Below are 13915 nucleotides of genomic sequence, written 5' to 3' on the forward strand. Positions count from 1 at the left end.
CAGTTTCAGCCCACAGTTAAAACCAGGTGCTTACGAATCTCTTCAGATGACAGTCCAGACTTTCATTTAAGGTGTGTTTTGCGTATATCCAGTTTTTTTAATTCATACAAAGTGGCTGCTTGTAATGATCAGAATTATTACAAGCCATAAATAAGGGACTATATTAGGAAAAATAGCTAATGAGGTACAATAGGGGACACTATTAGTGAAAGCACTCTGCAGTATATGAGGAGACTGAATATGATGGTGTATTGACACCATGAATACTCTAGAATTGCTTCTAGCAACAAGAGTTAATAAAAAGTAGGTTTCACATAATTCATCTTTCCTATATGTTAGATTTATGTGAACGAGATTTCAAGGAACGTGAAAAAGTGATTGGTTTCATTATAAGCCTTAATTTGGAAGACATACTCTGAGAAGTTAATACTTTTTAAAAGAATCAGGATAAACATATGGACTTCATACTACAGCATATATTTTAGTTCTTCTTGCATACAATCAATCCCTTACGCCATTGTTGTAACACTGAATACATGATGATAAAGTCCTTGAAATTGTGCTAACTCTAATGACGACATTCATTAAAATCTGAAAACCAGAAGTGATAGACCTGAAGGAGTTTAAATTGGGGCTCCTGAAGGCAGGGAATCCCCAGAAGCAAATCTTATAGCTAGAGTTCTTGCCAGGACTGTTTTATCAGAAAGGGCCAATTAAGATGTCTTGCCTAAAACATAAAATAAAGAATTATTTAAATAAGAGTAATTGGGGTGGGATGAAAAACTACAAGAAGAAAAGTGAAAACGATGGCACTGTGAGCAGCTCCATCATTTCACGTTAACCTCACAGGTTAACAGGTAGCTGTAGTGAAAAATGAGAAACAAAATTATTTTAAAATGATGCCGTTCAGGCCACTCAAACTTGTGTTTCAATTAAAATCTTCCCCTGTCCTGGAAACAGCTGTGGGAATATAGTGCTAACCCAAATTGGCTGGTTGTGTATTTAACTAGCTTGTAACGTTTCCTTTGGGGCTGTTGCAGGCTATTTTCTCATTGCAGTTCTGATCGTATTTACAAGTATACTTTTCGGAAATAAAATATCCCATGGCAGCGGAAGCGTGGCCTGGATTGCTCCAGCCATCTGATGGCAGGAAGAAGCCCTGGATCAGAATTTGTGCTCTAAGCATGACAAAGTATACGGGCGCCCGTAATGCTTTCTGCCCAGGCGGAGCGCACAACAGATGACTGCGAGCAGCAGCTGATCTGACTCCTCCTCTTCTAGATAAGAGCGAAAGGGATCTACACGGAAATGCATGCCATGCCTCTTTTTTTTTTTTTTTTTTTTTTATAGAAGGAGAGACGGATAGATTTCAGAGCGATGACAGGGGACATCCTGGCAGATGACTTGTTGAGGCAGCAGGATTTTGGCTGGGGCTTTGCTTTCCTTTCCTTTTCCCTGACAGCAATGTGCAGCTGGGCTAGCGTTTATCCCTGCTGAACTCGTTCCTCCCCATTGCCCTTTTGCCGTTACTTCCTTCTCCCATGTCTCAAAACTTTTCAGGTGCCTGAAGTATTTCCCAGTTAAAGTTTGCCATAAGCAAGTTCCTTTCCCTTCTTCAATTTCATTCCCCAAATCTATGTGCTGCCTAGCTCCCATTTAGTTTGATTAACGGTGGATATACATTCTCCTGGTGTTCATGCTGTCCTTTGAGTGATCCAGTTCATTAATAAAAAAATCACACAGTTGACACCTCTGATTCCCTAACACACTGTCCCTGGTAATAATAATCTGGTAATATAAGAACTATTCAGCAAACGGTGTTCTCTGTCATTCGGAGGGAACGGCACCTTGCTGAGATTTCCTCAGCGCAGCCTCTCCCGTCCTCTCTTGTTGAAGCATTCAGTTCTCGAAAGGTCAAATGAGCAAGTTTTCACTCAGGAATTTGCGAGCAGCTGGTGAATCTCACATAGTATCCGAGCTGATGCTTCTAATTTAGGCTTGGTGACTTACTTTGTCTACCTTCCACCCCACCATGTTTTGAACCCCTTATTTGAGGTAATCTGCATGCCATAAACTCAAGGAAATGTTTGTACACTTGGGATACTTGAAATCAAGAGGTGGAAACGCATCAGTTAGCATTGCTTGCCTCTTAAAATGCAGTTGAAATCTGAAATATTTTTCCAGATGCCAGTTAAAGTTGCATTTGTTATCTTGTGTATCTTACCAGAAGAAAACACTCACATGGGTTTATATGTAAATCAAAATCAAATGTGTTTCTCAAAGAGTTTATAAAGTAATAAGGTAGCTAAGGGAAATTGGAAGGGAGGAATAGTTGTGCCCACCCTGCTGAAACACATCATGGGCCATCTAGAAATGAATAGTTTCAACGTATAGTAAAATCTACCCAAATTGTATTAGGAAGGTATGTAGTGCTTTACAAATCAAACTTCTTAACTATTAATATTTTCAATGTAATTGCATTTCCTTTTGGCCGCTCAGCCATGAAAATGATTACGCTGCAATTCCCAGAATCTTGAGCCTATTTAAAATATTGATAGGAATATTAATTAAATCTCCCAAACGTCGTGGAAAGACTAGTTTGGACAAATGAGCCTAAATTCCTAAAAAAGCCAATAACCATTAATTATATCAGGACAATCAATCACCATTTATTTCTCAGTCAATAAGAACCATAGTTAATGGCTGACTAAGCTCAATGAAGGTTTGATGAAATGCTAGTTTTTAAGCAGAAGTTAAATTATTAACTCATATCATTTGCCAGTAGGATCAGCAATAGGTCACAGTTTGTTTATTCGTTATAAATCCCCTCTCAAACCATATACACTTTGAAAACAAAACTCATTGCCCCAAGTATTCTTAGATGGCCAGTTATTGTGAGATTTTATTAAACATTTTTTCTGTTGATGGATTAAAAAGAGAAGACTCTGGAACATAAAGCTTTGCAATTCTTTTACATCTGTAAATCTAGGACCTTGTTTGGAAGCTTCTGCTATCCAGAAAAATTAATCCCTAAGGAGGGGGAAGAGAAAATGTTTTTCATTTTTAAATAGCACTCCTACCCTCAGTAGACCTACTGCTTTTGTGACTTGTGGGAACTTGACCCTCAGGGTCTCTCTGGCTTAGGAGAAGGGGTTTGCCTGGGAGGAAGCATAGGAACAGACCCTGGAGAGAGACGTTACATGACATTTTACCAACCTGTTAATGTTTCCGAACTCATTTGTTGCTCCTTTCAGGTTCCCACTTCCCACATTAAACAGAGAAAAAAATGAGCATTTTAGGGTCCACACCATGCTAGAGTTTTGTTGTAGCCTTGGCTTGAGCACTGGGTGATGCTGGCACCCAGAGCATTGTTGGACATGACGGGTGAATGCCGATGTTGTTGCAATTTCTTGTCAGAGCCATTTACTATTTCATCGAAGTTTGCTTAGCTCTCAGTATTAACTGCAAAATTTCTGCTTAGTGATTCAAGATGTTCACAGAAAAAGTTGAAGCATTTCTTTCTGCATTGACGCTTTCTACTGGCCTTGAAAGTAGTCATTCTTTTAGAGATGTTTATAAATTACAGCTGCTAGCAGGACATATTTTGTGGCCTTTCCGAGAGGACATTCATATACTTCAGCCAACATGCAATTTCTCTTTCTGACTCTCACCCTTACTCTGCTTTTTCTTTGCTGCCCCCCTTTTTGATAGTAAAAAATAGGAATTGGAGCAAAAAGGTTGCTGATAGTATCACGCTTGCCAACACAGCGGCATCTCTCCCCTTGCCTTCTCCTTCTGCCCCAGGTCTCTTTAAGGGCATCCAGGAACCTCTTGGTTCCTCACTCCATTACAGAGGAGTGCTGTGATTCATTTTCCAGGTGCAATGAAACTTGCAGTTCATTTTCTCAGCTGGGCTGTAGCTCAGCAGCTGAAATTTTGTTCTTTGGGTGCCAGTGACAGAGCTATTTAATGACCAACCAGCTTTTCTAACTTAGTGTTTTATTTACTCTCAATAATAATTAACAGAACAATAATTAACAAAACACAGAAAGCATATCTGAGGACAACAAGAAGCCTGTAAGTATATCTTTAGGTCTTTCTAGACCTGTTTCTTTTGCCAGTTCTGATGCCTGGCATTGGCAATGTCTCTTCCCTCAAGTTTATGACTATCATTTTATAGGTGAGGTAGAAGTCTTTTCATAGGTTCATCCCCCTTGGGGAAAAGCACTTCTGAAACTACAGATTATATTTTTTCATTATACAGGATTAATCCCTAATTGCTGCAGTTGCTGTTTGTTACATACAGAGTTGGAAATACAGTTCCCAATGGCTCATACTCACGATCATGTCACAGGATACATGTCAGCTGAGCTGTGGTAATGCTGCGTCTGTCACAACCAGTAGTTCAAATTCATCCTCTATGAAAGAAGTTTAAACTAAGGCACAACAGCCTGCACACAGACAGTTTCATTTATTAACTCGATCCTGTGTCTAAACTCAACAATCTCATAAATCACATTTATGAAGTACAATAGTCTGTGATTCCATTGCTCTGCAATAAACAACAACTGATACTCCCTGAAATCGTCACAGAATAGCATGATTTATGAAATAGTTACATTACTTGGGCAAACCCTACTTTTTAATCCTCTCTTGCACACTGGAATAGATGGAATTTCTGATTTCTTTTGAAAGTAGGCCACCTAGTGCTTACGGAGCTGCACCACAATGGGAAACCTCCTGCAAACAGCTTGCAACAGAGCTTTCAGATAACAGAACTTTCAGACTGTGATTTCACATGTACTGAGTTTGCCTGTTCCCAGCCCTGCTCTCTGCTACTTACTTGGCTCCAGCACTGGTTTTAGTCAGATCTCTCTGTGAACCAATGTAACTCCCTAACATGGGCAAGAAAGGGGAACAACCAGAACATGGTAGGGGGTCTGTGAGGGTTAGTGAACTAAATTAGCTGATAGAAGGATGTAATCAACACCAGTGCTGGCCCGAGGAGGAGGTAGCGCAGCGGGGGAAAGAGGAATGAGGAAAGGAAGAGAGAAAACACAGTCTTTCCCTTTCAGTGCCAACAAGCTGACAGAAACTGCAGCCTCAAATTTTCCAAAGAACAGAATTAAGGTAGAAAACACTGACAACTTCTCCTAATTGACACCAAAGTGCTATTAGAGAGGAGAAAAAGCCCCAGTGCTTTACAAGTGCTGTTAAAAAAAAAAAAAAAAAGAGCTAAGCAGTCACCGTACTTGAATGTGACATCTCCAAAGAAAGCCAAAAAAAACGTAGCTCAAAATGATGTTGCTAATTCTGTAGCTGTCTGATTTGATATGTAGCCAGTGTCCTGGGAAGATACTTCACACTAGCACCTTGCTGGAGTTCTCCTTTCTCCTCCCAGTAAGGCAGAAGAAGAAAAGCTAACCGTCTGTGGTCATTACAGATCCCATGGCATTTTTCATGGCTGTGAATAAATTCTGGTGAGGAGCACCCTGACCAAATTCTGCATTGCCTATATCTCCTTTGCCTTAGCAAAATTCTCTCAGTGATCTCAAATGAGAGGTGAGTTTTGATTTTTTTGCACATATGTAAAAACTAAATACAGAGCTATTTGGTCCTGTACATGGTATAGCATAGTTAAATTCAGCTCTGCATGCCTTTCTTGCATAGGGTCAGCTTTTCAGTTACAGTTCTGTTCCCATTTTGTGAAAAGCAGTGATTTCTGAGTCTAGTCTGCCTTCACAGAAGTGCAGAAATTTCTTTTTTTTCTCTAAAAAAAATCTTAGCAGATCAGATCCTCATCCTAGCAACATTTGTAGAAATGCCATGTCTCAGTCTGTAAAACTTAAGAAAATTATTAAATGTCAAAATTAGAAATAAATGTTTTCTTGTTTGGTTAAATGGGCTTCATGCACCTTCATGAAACATCTTTTGTTAGCCAGTGTCTGAGACAGAGTACTGGCTGGGATGTTGGATCTTGCATGGAAATGTTGACACTTCTATGGTGATGAAAAAGTTAGCAGGAGGTAAGGTCTAAATGAGGCTCCTTTGGTCACAAATTTCAAAAAAATTACAGAAAGGCTCCAAATTTTAAAGCAAGCTTTGCATTATTCAGCAGAAAATGGCAAACTGAATGCTATTGTATACTACGACATGTCTACCTTGTGCAGCTTCTTGTCAGTAGCTATTTCAAAGATCTGTTATGTCAAACTGACTGAATGTTTTGTCGTCACTGATAAAATGGCACATGCATAGATGGACCCCCCAAAAAAAAAAAAATCTATAATGGTGCTCCTCCAAATCTATAATAGTGTTCCTCCAATGCTTTGTTGGCAGAACTTTACTTTTGACTTAATATCAGCTCTCATTCATCCTGACTCTTCCATGGTAAAAAGATGTCGAATGAAGAAAGACGTGTGCACAATCACTCCTGGACCACTTCAGATGAAAGTTGGGGAGTTTTTTTATGTGATGAATACTGTCCAAAAAATAACAGTCTCCTTAAATGTCTTATTGCAGTACATTAATATTTTTAAATCTTTTTTTCTTTCATTTCATTTCATTTTCTTTTCTTCATACTTTACAAAGAGCTATACAACACCACTTCAGAATTGCTCCAGAGAATACCGTGGGTGGAGAATTTATTATGTATTTTTCTCATCACTGCCCGCAGTGTGACTTGTCAGGTGGCCACCAGCAAGTGATGACTCTGAAGGGGTTCTGGCTTTTATTTTGGGTTGCCTTTATGATCGTGGAAAAGCTGGCGAGGGCAGAATCCTTCAGAAGCACAAGGCAGATTTGGAGCTCGGAGAAAGGAGAGTGCAGGGCATGGTGGCTTTAAACTCCTGTTAGCCATTCTACCAGATGCTTCTGTAGACGGGAGGACCATAACGGCTGGTCCACGTTGTTCTCTCTTCCTCAGTCCTGTATGTGAGCGCAGTCTTAGCCCTGACAAGCTTCCTTCACCTGCAGTGTAGGTTGCTGTCTGTCTTGGATAGAACTGGAAAATGACCACGTTAAAGCCTTCAGTGGAGCACTTTATTTTAGGAGATATTTTAAAGAAAATAAGACATTTTCCTTAGCATTTAGTATTTTTCTCGTGCATGCACGTTTATACTGCTCTCAAATATACAATTCACTCATGCTAAGTTTCAATTTATTATTTATACTAATTACAAATACTAATTCATTTCAATTTTTTAAATCATATCTTAAAACTTGTCAGCTAGTAAACTGAAATTAACTTTATTTAAAAATTCAGCTTTAACACTATCAATATCAGGTTTCTGCAATCTCTTAAAGTGCCTTTAAAATAGCAAATTATCCTTCCCTGTGACATGTTAGATAGATCTGGGCAAAATAAATTCTTCAAATTAAAAAAAAAAAAAAAAAAAGGCTATGATCTGTGCCGATGATTCTGGGATACTTCCCATTTCCCAGGTTTGGGTACTGCCCCGTCACATCCCAGTTATCAGGACTGAACTTGTGCTGTAATAGTGTGCTTCCTAACATACCCTTATTTCTGAAAGAAGGCAAACTGGCATTCAGAATAAGAAGCAGCACAGTGCCCCAAAGGGTTCTCCTCTGCAGCGATCAAGGAGGCAGGACGAGAAAGTACGCTTTCAGACAAACCTGCCCTGCCAGACCCTGAGAGAACTAGGTTCTGAAGACAGTGTTAAGACTGTTTCCTAACAGAAAAATTCTCCAGGGAAACGCTGAAGTGCTCAGTTTTCCTCTCATATGGGGCTTTGATCGATTTCCAGCCGTTAAAAAATGCTTTCGATGCCCTGAAAAAATCAACATGATTTTGCAGATGAAATGGCTAAATCGAATTAATGTAATTTTGTTTTCTGATATAAAAATGGTGAAATTAGGCCTTTAGGGGAAATGAAATCTGTTTCCATTTTTCTCCTTTGCCATGTTGTGTTTTAGATGTTATATTACTAAAGAATCCATCATCAGCACTTTATCATAACTTACCCTGCAGTGACTTTATTGTACCATTAACTTCAGCTCATATAGGATCAGATAGTTCCAAGATTATGACTATTTTAAAGTTTTTAGCATATGAGCAAATATGAGTACTGTGGAGGTTTCAAACACTGATTTCGTTCCTGTACCCTATCTTCATTGTTCCTAAAGAATAGAAAAAAATTGCAATTGGGCAATACTTACCCAATGTTCAAAATTACTTTTAGTAGCAGGAAAACACTTAAAAAACCTTTTGGCCTCAAGATAACCACCTTGCAGGGACAGGCCTCAGCATTTTCACGTGTTCAAAGCTGACGAAATGAAAAGCTGCTGGTAATTCTGGAATCTTTTTGGCAGATAAGGAAAAAATAACTTAATAATTTTACAACACAGCTTTTCAGAATCAAATTATGGTTTATCTATAGCACATGTGCCTTATTATACAGCATGTGACCTGGGCAATTATTTGAAAGCAAATAACTAATTCTCATTTTCTATTAATTTGTAGATAGAACGGTGTCTTATCAGTTGTAAATGATGATACATTGTTAAAGCTCAAACAATTTAATATACTTTTTTTTTTTTACGGTTTCAAATAATCCTAATGCAGTTTCTTGAAATTAGCCAAGCAGACAGTGGATTATTTCCCTTTCAATCACTGAAAAACTTTTTGGAATTATGTTTGATAGTTCCACAATTTTAAAGTGACAAGAGCTTTTTTTAGCGACGATAAAGGAGATATCTTCCTTTCAACCAACTTTTTTGTTATTTTTCTATATTAAAAGAATAAATAATATCTTGTTGGTAATACATGAAGATCTGGTCTTACCAAGATGTGTAATTTCAAGCTATGTCTGAGTCTTGAAAAATGCTGTTTAATTTACTGTCACAGTCAAGTGACCTATATGAATAACTTTTGATAGCACTTTGGAACAGTTTTCTTGCTCTGCAACAAGCTCCTGTACTTTCTGTAGGCCACATTTTTGCAACCAAAAAATACCAAGACTTGTTCTTAGAGGCCACAGTCTGTTCCATTCGTGTGATGTCATAATTGTCAGGACGACATCACGAAGCCACTTCTTCCAAAAGTGCCACGCTTGTTCTTTTTCAAGCTGTACCTTGACTTATTGATAGAATATTATCATTATAAACATTGCTGTGATCATGATCCATGTATCTGTAGATGCAGAAATTTTTAAAATGGTTCCTATTTAGACTCACCCATAGTTTATGATTACTTTGCATATTCCAAACTTCCTCTGGCCTGGCCCAATGGTCTCCAGATGCTCAATTCCATATAGCTGTTAGTACATAGTAAACACGTAGGCTAAAGTTATATTTAGAAATCAGGAGGCGTACATAGGGTAATCATCATTGCAATCAGAGAAACTAGAGGTATTCTGCAAATATATTTCAAACTTATTTGTTTATATTCTATATTTCTGCTCTGATCTGCCTCAGTGACAGCTGAAATCAATTATCTTTATAGGGAAAATTACACTTCTTTAGTTTTCAATATGATGTGCAAATGTAACATTTCTGAGCTCAAATGAAAATTTAATTGGAAGAAGCTATTTCACTTTCCCAATGAAAGTTACTCAGAAAACCTACTTGGGTGGGGAAGAACTCACAATATTTCTTCCAGACATTTCCATTCTTTGTCTCATTCTGCCAAGATTTTCAGTCCTCAAGAAGTGACTTGCAAAGAGGTCCTTGGAATAGAGCTTTGGAGTGGTCACTTTCACAATGGCAGCACCCCAGGGTAATAATTCCCTTTCCCTGCAATATGGCTTTTAGGGATTCCTTGTATCACACTAAGCTTTTATACAATCACTCATTCTAGTTCATCTTAGGTGTTTCATTCCTTGTTACTGCTAGTTTTCTTTTTATTTTTTGAGACAACTGGAAATGAATATTTCGAGAAGCTTTCAATGCTCCTGCTCCTAAGTAGAATAAGAATTTGGTAGTTTCCTTTCAAATATTCTGAAGGGAAAGACTAGAAGAGTTCCATTATAACACACTGATGTTTAAATGGCATTTCTTCTTTTATTCATATCAGGAAGGAAATGAAATAAAATTTCTGAGAATGTGGCTGAACTGAGGAAATTGAGCATCACAGAGACTTTAAATGACACGCTGAAGCAGCAATTGGTGTGTATAATATAAAACTGGGCAACCCAGATGGACACATTAACACTGACTAAAACCTAAAACAGATGCTGAAGTTACTGTAGCTGAGATAAACAGCACATTTTAAGACATAGTGCAGCAGCGTATAGCAAACTGTGCACAAATCCACGCTAAATGAAGAAGAAAGCACACCATGAGCAGCCCTCTAGACTATTTGCATTTTGGGGAAAGAGACTCACAATGCAAATAATTTCCTGTTCAAGAATAAACTCTGTAAAAACAGCAATAAACTGGGCCATGCATATAAGATATGAAGGTCAATGAAAAGCAAAGCAACTATCATAAAATTCATTTGGAATCTGGGGGGTAGCAGGCTGGGATTCACCAAGATTGCTGTAGCATCTCCACAGGAGTTGAATTTGAGAGAGAACAAGAAAATAAGAGTTGGGTTTATTTACAAGTGGAAGGAACAAGATTTGAAATGTGGCTCAGTAAAGCATCTGTTGTTCCTCTAATTCACAGCAGGAGTATTAGAGACTACTTAAATAGATGAAATTGCAGAAAATTTAATTACCACTAAACATCTACAAGAGAATTCATTGTTCCCCGGAGTTACCACAGTTAATGTAAAAATGGTATATGACATCTCTGAGCTTTAAAGAGGAAGTATATGTAGGAACGGGTTGCAAACAACTGATAGAAGAAGATTTCTGGTAGACTAGCAGAGTGAAAAGTATCTGTAGATTTAAAAAATGATGAGCATCTAGAATATCTAAACATTTGAAAAAAGCAGCTGATGCTTTTTATTATGATACCATAATCTTAAAACTGTAGGAAGGCAGAAATGTCATTTTTTACAAACTTGTCTGAAAGTTTTGCAAACTTGTCCAAAAACACTGAAGTAGAAAAACTACTTCAACTTTGCCAGAATTGTGCAGTAATATCTAAGGTTAACTTCAGTAAAGTTAGTGCACTGCTAGTTCTAAAAGTGAAGGAAGGTCTCTGAATCTGTGCTGATCTCAACGCTACCAGTTACCCAGTAAAGCATACAAATGAGTATCTTTTACCTAGTTTGGAAGATATATGTTCCTCATTATCTCATTTTTGAGTTTATCCTAACCTACATTCATCCACAAATATACACTGAAGACAATGAGTCAGGGTATGTCTGATAAAATATGTAAGTGTTCAACCTAACAGCTTATTGTCTAGAGTGGTACTTGTTCGTTAGCAGGGATACAGAAGCAGGTACTATTGGGTATTCCTGGCATGAAGTGTTATTTGGGTAATACTAATCACATAACTAGTAGTGAAGGACAACCTGAAAATTCCCTCATGGGCCTGAGTATTATCATGGATCAAATAAATACAGGAAAATTCAGTGCTATCAGAAGCTCATATTCATGATAAAGTTGTGCATAAACCACAAGGCAAAGCTGAAGAAATCCAAAAGGAATCCAAAGCAAGGCAAGGTTGCATTCAGTCATTAACAACTGACTCAATAATAGTTAGTTATTGAGAGGGGTTTGAGCATTTTCTAACTGAACAGATTTACACTGAAAATGTCGGATTGCACCAGTTTCATCAAAGCTTTTTACAGAAGCTAAAGTGGTGATCTGGCTGGCTGCCGGCCAGAAATCCAACCAAGCTGGTTGTTTGCTGTAACTCAGCTGCCTGGGTATCTAGCTATCTGGCAATTTGCCGACTGCTCAGTTGGTTTCTTGGCTCCCCAGACATGTCAGCTGGCAAAGAAATAGATTGTTCCATTTTTTGCCAGTAAGGCAGCCCAGCCAATGTGTTTTGTTCCAGTGCTCAATGAAACAAAATATTGACAAGCTGGAATTTCCTGTAGAATAAAAATTTCACTTCCTAGCCAGCTCTAGTTATTATCGTACACTCTTGTGTTACAAAGCGATGGTGTTATCACACCCTTTAAGTAAATACGACGCACAGAAATTATGTTAATCTAGATAGTGTTTTTAAGGCATTGGATAAGAATCTTGTAGCATCTGAAACTCTCTCTATGCAGTACAATGCACCTTTTTATAAAGTCCATCTGTGATGCTTCCCATTTTGTATCAAAAGGCTTATTAAGATGTCTCTTAGAATTCACTTGTCAGCAGGACATAACTGGCCAACTGACAGATAAATTCTGAATATAGTCTGTGGATTACATCTTTTATGTATATTGTTTTGGAAGATAATTTACTTACGTTACAGATCATCCAACTCCCGTTTCAGTTTTCAAGTCACGGATGAGAAAAACCAAGAATAGTTGTAATATAGTTTTTCATATTTATATAACGATGATTAGATTCTCACTGTTAAAACAGTGAGCTAAAATACTCATGAACATGCAAATAAAGATTACTTCTCAAACATGTCATTGGGAACAACAGATTGTGCAATGTTCAGTGAAAAGAAACCAGAAGATGTTGTTATAAATGCCATAAACTGAACCCTTGACAGAGACAAATATCATGGTCCAGCACCGGCCAAAGGTTAACGTCAGGATGACTAATAAAATTATACACTCAAAGAGTTCCGGGTTTTTAGTTCATAGGTGTGTTAAGAGTATCATTTTCAATGAGACACTGAGCAGGATTTAAATGGCAACGCAAGTCAACACATGGGTATGCACTTGGTGGCAGAACAAGCCAATTTAAACTGTGTCTGTTATCAGTTGTCTCTGTGTCTAACCCCAGTGCCATGCTGACAAATTTATTATGTTGGTGAACAGGATCAGCAAAAAAGAAGAAAAGCAGATTGTTTTCTAGCCTTCTCAGCCCAATCTCATTTACTGCTTGATTTCACAGATGTTCATGCTGGCACAGTCCAGAAGCAGTGCAGATGCAGAAGCAGGTAGCTGAGGCTGAGAGGCAGAAAGCTATGTTATAAAGAAAGAGGCCACAAAAAAGACATTCAAGAAATTGTATCATTAGTTCACATCAGACAAACTTTAGATTGGGGGGAAAAGTAGTATCTAGCATGGCAGATCCTTCCCAGCTTGCCACAAGAGGATCAATGGAAAGGCTTATCCAGGCTTTCAAGAAATGCATGCTATGTCTCTAGTTAAAGGTAGGCATGGCAAGACTATAAACTGTCTATCTGCCTTTGGGCAGGCAAATTACTACATATTACTACATCAGTGTAGTTTATAGGATGCAATTTAAAGTCTTGCTTGGACATCATAAAGCTTTAGGTATAGAGGGACATTCTTCAAAGATGGTGCCATCAAAAAAAACCACTGACTGAACTATGCAACTACGTAGCTTTCCTGTACAAAGAAAAAAATATTAGCCTGAGACCAATAAGAAAATGAATGGAAAACTGCCATATAATCACAGATTAGTGCTTCATCTCCTTTTATAGAACTGGCATTGAGTATGTTAGAGAGATGACAAACAAGTCAGTCTGAGCTAGACATTCAACAAGTTGCGCTAAGCCAGTTACACTGAAAATATCAAGCTTATTAGACAGGTGCAGATAGTCACTCACGATAGTACCAGTGACACAATAATATTTCTGCTAGAAAAGATTCTAAAGGTACAGCTCAATATGTTTTTGATACAGAAAGAGCAGAAAACACTGCAAGTGTCTACATGACAAAACCGCAGCAATGTCCAGGGGTAAATCACAATCTATCTTGCATTCATTTCTGTCATGTTGCAGATCAAATTATAACTTGTTAGAAATATTCTGTTACCTTAAAAGAGAAGTATACAACTTATAGAATCAGAAAATATCCCTTTAAATAGTTTATGAACTTTCTAATAGCATTCCATCCTTAGAAACTCATGAGGGCAGTATTCCA

Source organism: Struthio camelus, chromosome 1 (assembly GCF_040807025.1).
Source record: "Struthio camelus isolate bStrCam1 chromosome 1, bStrCam1.hap1, whole genome shotgun sequence".
NCBI classification, from domain to species: Eukaryota; Metazoa; Chordata; class Aves; order Struthioniformes; family Struthionidae; genus Struthio; species Struthio camelus.